Consider the following 6,706-nt stretch of genomic DNA (forward strand, 5'->3'; position numbering starts at 1 on the left):
GGCAGAGTGACGCTCTGTAATTACTGGGTGAAAATAAGAGCCAAGATAATAGATGATAACTTGTCAGTGCTTTTCAGGAATTTGTAATTTATACCGTTAATTCCTGCCGAAGATGAAATCTTTACGTTTTTAATCAATTTGCTTATCCTCGCCGAGTCAATTGATAAGGGCTCCATTTGTTTAAACTTTGTACTAGGCATAACAGGAAAAGATGTCGGTGCTTCATTAGTGAATGATAAAGCGAACGCATTATTCAAAAGAGCACATGATTTCTCATGCTGTACGAAAACGCCATTCTCGGTTTGCAAAGTCACGGGCTTTCTACTACGCATGTTCACAACGTTACAAAATTTCTGTGGATTTGTAGATAGCAATGCCGGAAGTGTCTGGAGGCAAAAAGTATGTTTTGCACTCTTAAAGGGACCCAGAAAAGCTTTGTGAAGGTGGCAATCAAATGCATTCAGGTGGTAGTACTCATAACGGAGGATTTTTGAGCGAAGTGTGAGCCCCATACGTTGTACGGATAATTTGTAAACAATTTTTGAAGATCGCCTTTCTCAGCCGATGAGCGCGACGCCGCAGCGAGCCGACCGCGCTGACGCAACGCCGGTCGCGGCTGACGCAACGGCGATGCGCCCCCCTGATTCGGCCGATCGTCGGCCGCCGCAACGTCACTGCCATCGGCTTCCCGCTGCCCTTCCTCCTTCCTGCGCGTTCCCGAGGCAAAGGCGGGTCCGCCGCGATTGATGCGTGCTTAGGCGCAGGAATGTAGCTAGCGGAGAACGGAAGTCGAGCGTCGCGATGTCACATGGCTATTCCCAGTGTTTCCAGCTGCTTTGAAAGAAGCAGAGAGGGAGGAAGAATCTATCGGCAAGGGGGGAGAGGTGCACTTAATTGCTTCTCGCGCAGCTAATACTGAATGTAGATCAATAATTCCAACGGCATTACATCGCTATATTGGTATTACGCCACAATACAGGCCTTTTGTAACTTTTACAAAAGGCTTTTCTGGGTCCCTTTAAGAGCCGTTTTGTACTCCTGCGCAGCGCGTATGTAGGAAGACCATCTGTCGGCAGTTTTATTTTGCTTGTATTTGCGAAACACCCTTTTATTTTTGTTTAGTAATCGTTTCAAAGTTTGGGTGAACCATGGCGACTGTTTAGCACAGGACAATCTCCGAAGCGGGATATATTGGTCTATCAAGCCATCAACTGTAGCCTTAAAGTACCGCCAATTTTCATGCACAGAACGCTCCCAGAATTCAGGAAGGAATGAAGCAAGAAATAGTTCTAAGGCACTATTTATCGATTGGAAATGGGCTCTGCTGTAACCTCGAATTGTTTAACCGTGAAATGAACAACACTGGGATCGCTTAAACCTGATACAAGTGTTAATGACGAAACAGCATCCGGGGTTGAGGTGAGTAGAGGATCAAGTATGTTGGCTGAGGATTCCGTAACGCGAGTTTTTTTATGAGCTGACAGAAGTTAAAAGTGGAGCAGACATCAATAAAAGCGAGGCACTTGGATGAATTACATTTGGCAACAGGGAAAGGCTAGTTCCACTTAATGGCAGGGTAATTAAAATCTCCCAATAACAATATTGGGGATTTCGGAAACCTAAGTACATCTTTGCTGAGGCAATCATGCAGTTCATCACAGAAGGATGGTGATGCGTTAGGTGGGCGGTAGCATGCGCAAAACAACTTATCTTTGTGATAAAGGCGAATGCAAGTACACATGAATTCAATATTTGACACCACCGGAACGGCATGGGAACGAATTTCATCCGATACGGCAATCAAAATTCCACCACCTGAACGGTCAGGGCGGTCTTTTCGCTAAACAGTGTAATGCTTCTGGCAAGCAAATAGTTCGGAATTTCTAATTTTACTGGATAGCCACGTTTCGGTTAGGAATATCACGTCACTAGAGGACGAGTCAAGTATAACAGATAACCTCGCTGCGGATGTTTGTGTAGATAAAGGAGAAAAAGGAGAAATCGCGCTTGAATTTCGCCTGCGCGGCCGAGGGTGGCTATGTAGAAGTTGAACTACGCGGTAGGTTGGGGGAGGGTGAGCTGATAGTGTTATTTGCAAGCGGGACCGGGCTTGGTTGTTTGATTTCGCAAATGCTATCGTTTTGCGGACAGTATACACAGACTTTCTTGTTTATATGCAATTTATTGTACCACAAGGTAAAATCCTGCCTAGTTGACTTGCCGTACTCAATAAGCTTTTTGCGGGTTCGCCTCGTCCCTATGCAGAAGTCTTCGTGTATTGTGACGCTACTGCCCTTTAATTTCGATCACTGGGACAGGATTTTATCTTTCGTCTTAGATGAAGCAAACTTCACGATAATGGGTCGGCATTTCTTAGGGACGTAAGTGCCTAACCTATGGGCTCGGGAAATGGCTCCATCAGGAAGCTGAAGTTTAAAAGTATCTGCGAGCACCGGACGTATCTTCAACTCAGTTTCTGCCCAGTTATCAATAGGGTGGTCAGCAATCCCATAAAAAATCTAGTGGTCCCGGCGTGAACGATCCTCGTAGTCGTCAAGACGAGACTGGAGTGCAGCATTCTCACATCTTACAGCCTCTACCAACTCGCGCGTGTAAGCGACATCATAACTGCCCTCATCAACTTTTGTCTCAATGGCTGCCAATCTGGTAGTAATATCGGATACACATTCTTCAAGCAACTTCTGACTGGCTTTCACTTCGTTGAAAGATGCCATAACTTCTACGTGTAGTTTTGCATTGTCGATGCAAGACCTTTAAGCGTAGCCAGTATTTCGCTGGTGGTTTTGCTTGGGTGTTCTTTTGGAGGACCAGGATTCAAAATACATCTCCTGATAGAAGTAACCCTTTGCCAACATGAACACAGTCCCAAAAAATTACTAGCAAGATGTGTGGGCATGGGACAAGCAGCAAAAAACGGTTACTCGTTCGCTTTGAGTACAACGAATAGGAGGGACTAACCTGTACAGCAAAACACAGCAGTTTCAGCGGCGAGTGTCCCATCGCTGCAGTCCTATGCCCACAGGCGTGAACATGCGTCGTGCGGCTATTTAAAGCCGATTTCGGTGAAGGTGCCGCTGCTGGTGCGGTTGTCTTGAAGGAACGGAGTTCAGTCGATGATTTGAAGCCAGGAAGCAGCAGCAGGCGCTCCGGGGTGTGGTGGCTCGTAGACACAATTATCGGCATGAATGGTGGGGCTGTATCCAACGCAGATTCCGAGGGGGAGAGCAGCGTGGTAAGGGTCCACGGAAAGATGACAGCCAGCAACTGTACAGCAAAAAACAGCGGTTTCAGCGACGAGTGTCCCATCACTGCAGTCCCATTGGAAAGCAGTGCGGGCCGAATTATTAATGGCGAACGACGTAGATGGAATTTTGGCGTCATAAATTTAAATCTATGTTGTCTGCATTAAGACCAAAAAATATTCGCACAGGAAGAAATACGAAGGCTCAGAGTGGTGCATAGAAATCTAATCAAGGCAACCTGGGCGACAACGAAAGGAACACCCGGTGCGCAATCATACCAGCCTGTCTGTTTTACAACGGAGCTGTTTTCCTCTGCGACCTCTATCGTTGGATCTTGGAACCAGGTCTTGCCTCTGCGTCACGCCCGACCTACAGCAGAAATACTAAAATGCTCGATCTACAAGAGCTCCGCTGTCGAAAAAAAAACATGAGGTGATCGTGTGCGGCTTTGAGTGTGGTTTAGTAAATCCAAACAATGCAACATTTTGCCATAACGCAATAGGAAGTGCACTTCCTTAAATGGTAATGGGGGCCTGTAGTGACATATAACTCAAACGGCTCAACTGCCACAACCACGCGTGTGCACAGAATTGTTTTGCAGGGGGCAGCGAATAGGTACGGTTTCGGCATCTTTCGGCATGGAAAGGTGAACGTAAGAGTACCCGCAAAGTATATATTGCTAATGTTCCTGTCAAACGCGCTTCATTACGCCGTTCGCTGGCATCCCTACTAGCGTTAAACATTAAAATAAAGCTTTTTGTGTTTGCCGTTTATCGTTTATCAATGTTCTTAACGTCCTTTTTTTGACGAATATGTAAAATATCAAAACCGTTCGATTTACTTTGGCACAAACAGTATTTAGGCAGTCAGGTACTCTTATATAGTATACTAAAAGATGATATCCTCGTTAGCAGATATCACCAAATATAGGTTAAGTCAAATGTTTTTGTCACAGGGAATTCAGCGCCCATAAATGCTACTTATTTGCCCCCGATTACCTCAAAACGTTTATTAGGGCACCACGGATACCTGGAAATTCTGACAGAGATGACACAAGGCAAAGTTCACTACAGGCAGCTGATAGTTCTCCGTGCGAACGCTTAGCTCCCACTGCGCGGAAATTTGATTTGATTTGATTTTTATTTTCTGGCGAAATCTAGGGGAAGCTGATGGTGCAGGCGGATGGGGCCTGACAGAGGCCTCAGCCACTCGAGTCAGCCAGGGTACACGGTAAAAGTGATGTTAACAACTTTAAACAAGTGTAAACAAATTTGAAATTCCCGTCGCCGCGGTGGTTGTTTATCCAACGTGTCAAACAACTGTTTGAGTGATAGCGTGCGCGTCACCGTGTCCGACGCCATCAACGATGTCCGAAGAAGGCATCGTTGAGATGGCTGTGAATGACGCTGATGATCACGCATTGGGCGAAGAGCCCAGAGATATGCTTACCACTGGAGAAACAAAGACGCTAAATTTGCTTCGCAACCAGCTTGACTGTAGGGGCGGTGGCCAACGATAGACGCGATGCATTGAGCAGCTCGAGAACGCGTCCCTGTTACCACGTGCGAATGCGAAACCACCGAGCATCCCACAGCTGTTGCTGCCGGAATAACAAAAATTTGATTTTCCAACGAATTCTTTTTCTCTATTACGGAAGCTCCCCTGTGCAGTGGAGCTTTGGTGACGAGCCCTTTCGGTGACCTGCTCGTAAACTTTCGACATTTCGCTTAACTCGAAACTACGCTTATTTTGACGATTTTAGCGGAATTTATGATTTCGGGTCAACGAGGTGTTACGGTATTATTGTTCCATTTACCTAAATTTCCGGAATAAAAGCGAAAAACGCCGTGAAATGCTTTTTTAACGTTTTATGATTTAAAACATTTAAGAAGCAACCAACAGACGTTACAGGTACGTCTTTAAAGCGTTATTGTTTTAGATGCGACGCATCTCATTCACTCGCCTTGTCCCTGCATCCATCCGGCGTTGTTGTCGGCGTTGTCGGCGTCCACCCCTCCCCCATTCTCCTCGCCGCGCCAGCTGCGCTCTCCGCCACTCACACCCTCTCCTCTCCGATAGCGAACACTCTCTCGCGAGGGGCATTGGATTTGATTGGATTGGATTGGATTGGTTTGGCTTGGCTTGGCTTGGCTTGGATTGGATTGGATTGGATTTTATTGTATTGTATTGTATTGCATTGAATTGGATTGGAACTCTGCGATGCTTCGCATCACCTCAGGGTTTCCCTTGGAAAGATAGTGTAATTTTATGCTGAAAAACGTCGCTTGAACGTGAACGTGAGGAACTGCGTTTTGGGTTAATATTCGGATGTTCTCGAAAGGAGGAACGTAAGCTCAGTTGAAACACTGCTTCACAGCAGAGTACATGCTTCTTCTTTTGCGGTCGTTTCAGTATCATCCGAAAACGCAAATCTTCAATGTTCCACAAAACAACCCACACAATGCTTAATTATATGTTTATCACGTAAGGGCGAATGTTTTTTGTACCGGCAGCATTATTTACGTAAAATTGTTTCCAAGTGTTACAGCAAATGTGATGGTCAAGATGTTACTGACCTTGTGGCTGGGTCTTCAAAATGTTTTCTTGTGGGGCTTGCAGCCCAAAAAAACTTGAACAGTGCACATTGTTTCTATATTTTTATTTCTTCGCAAAACCAAGGGGAGGACCACACTAAAGGCGGACGTGGACTAACCGATGCCTCAGACACCCGATTCACATTGTACGTAATAACAGTGCTGTTCACAAATTTAAACATAATGGCACGACCGTAATAAAAAAATAGCACAAACTACAGTCATTACTACATTTCCTAAGTATTATACAAAGCATAGGTCTAAAATTCATAGAAATATCAGAGTGTATACACAAACGCAGTAATTCGTATGCATTAACTTTCAACAATTACACTAGTACATCACAATTGCGGAATAATGTATTTTACTTTGTAATTGTCCTTCTACCTTTAGGGGAACAGGTAGACATATACTTCAAACAGTTAAATATGTATCAGTATTGCAAGCGTTTTGCTTAAGAAACACTTCTTTGACCTGTCTTTTAAACGTGGGTTCACAGGCATCAAAGTTTAATTTTTCTTTCAATTTATTTATTATTACAGTTGACTGGTACAGGAAAGATTGCTCACCATATTTCGTTCTTACTTTTGGAGTGTGCCGTATTGTATACCTGCGATGGTAGACAGGAGATTCATTGTTAAGTTGATTGTAGGTCGTTTGCTTATAAATGATGTGCAGAACCTTCATATAATAGATGTGGTCAGCTCGAAGCGTTCAATATTCAGTAAATAAAGGACAGGCCCTCAAATCTGCGTAACAGCCGTTATAATGTAAATATATGCGCAATTTTTTTTCTGTAATACAACGAGCATGTTAAAATATGTTTTAGTGTTGGTCCCCCCCACCAAA

Source organism: Haemaphysalis longicornis, unplaced genomic scaffold (assembly GCF_048455015.1).
Source record: "Haemaphysalis longicornis isolate Haplotype H1 unplaced genomic scaffold, Haemaphysalis longicornis Haplotype H1 scaffold_3, whole genome shotgun sequence".
NCBI classification, from domain to species: Eukaryota; Metazoa; Arthropoda; class Arachnida; order Ixodida; family Ixodidae; genus Haemaphysalis; species Haemaphysalis longicornis.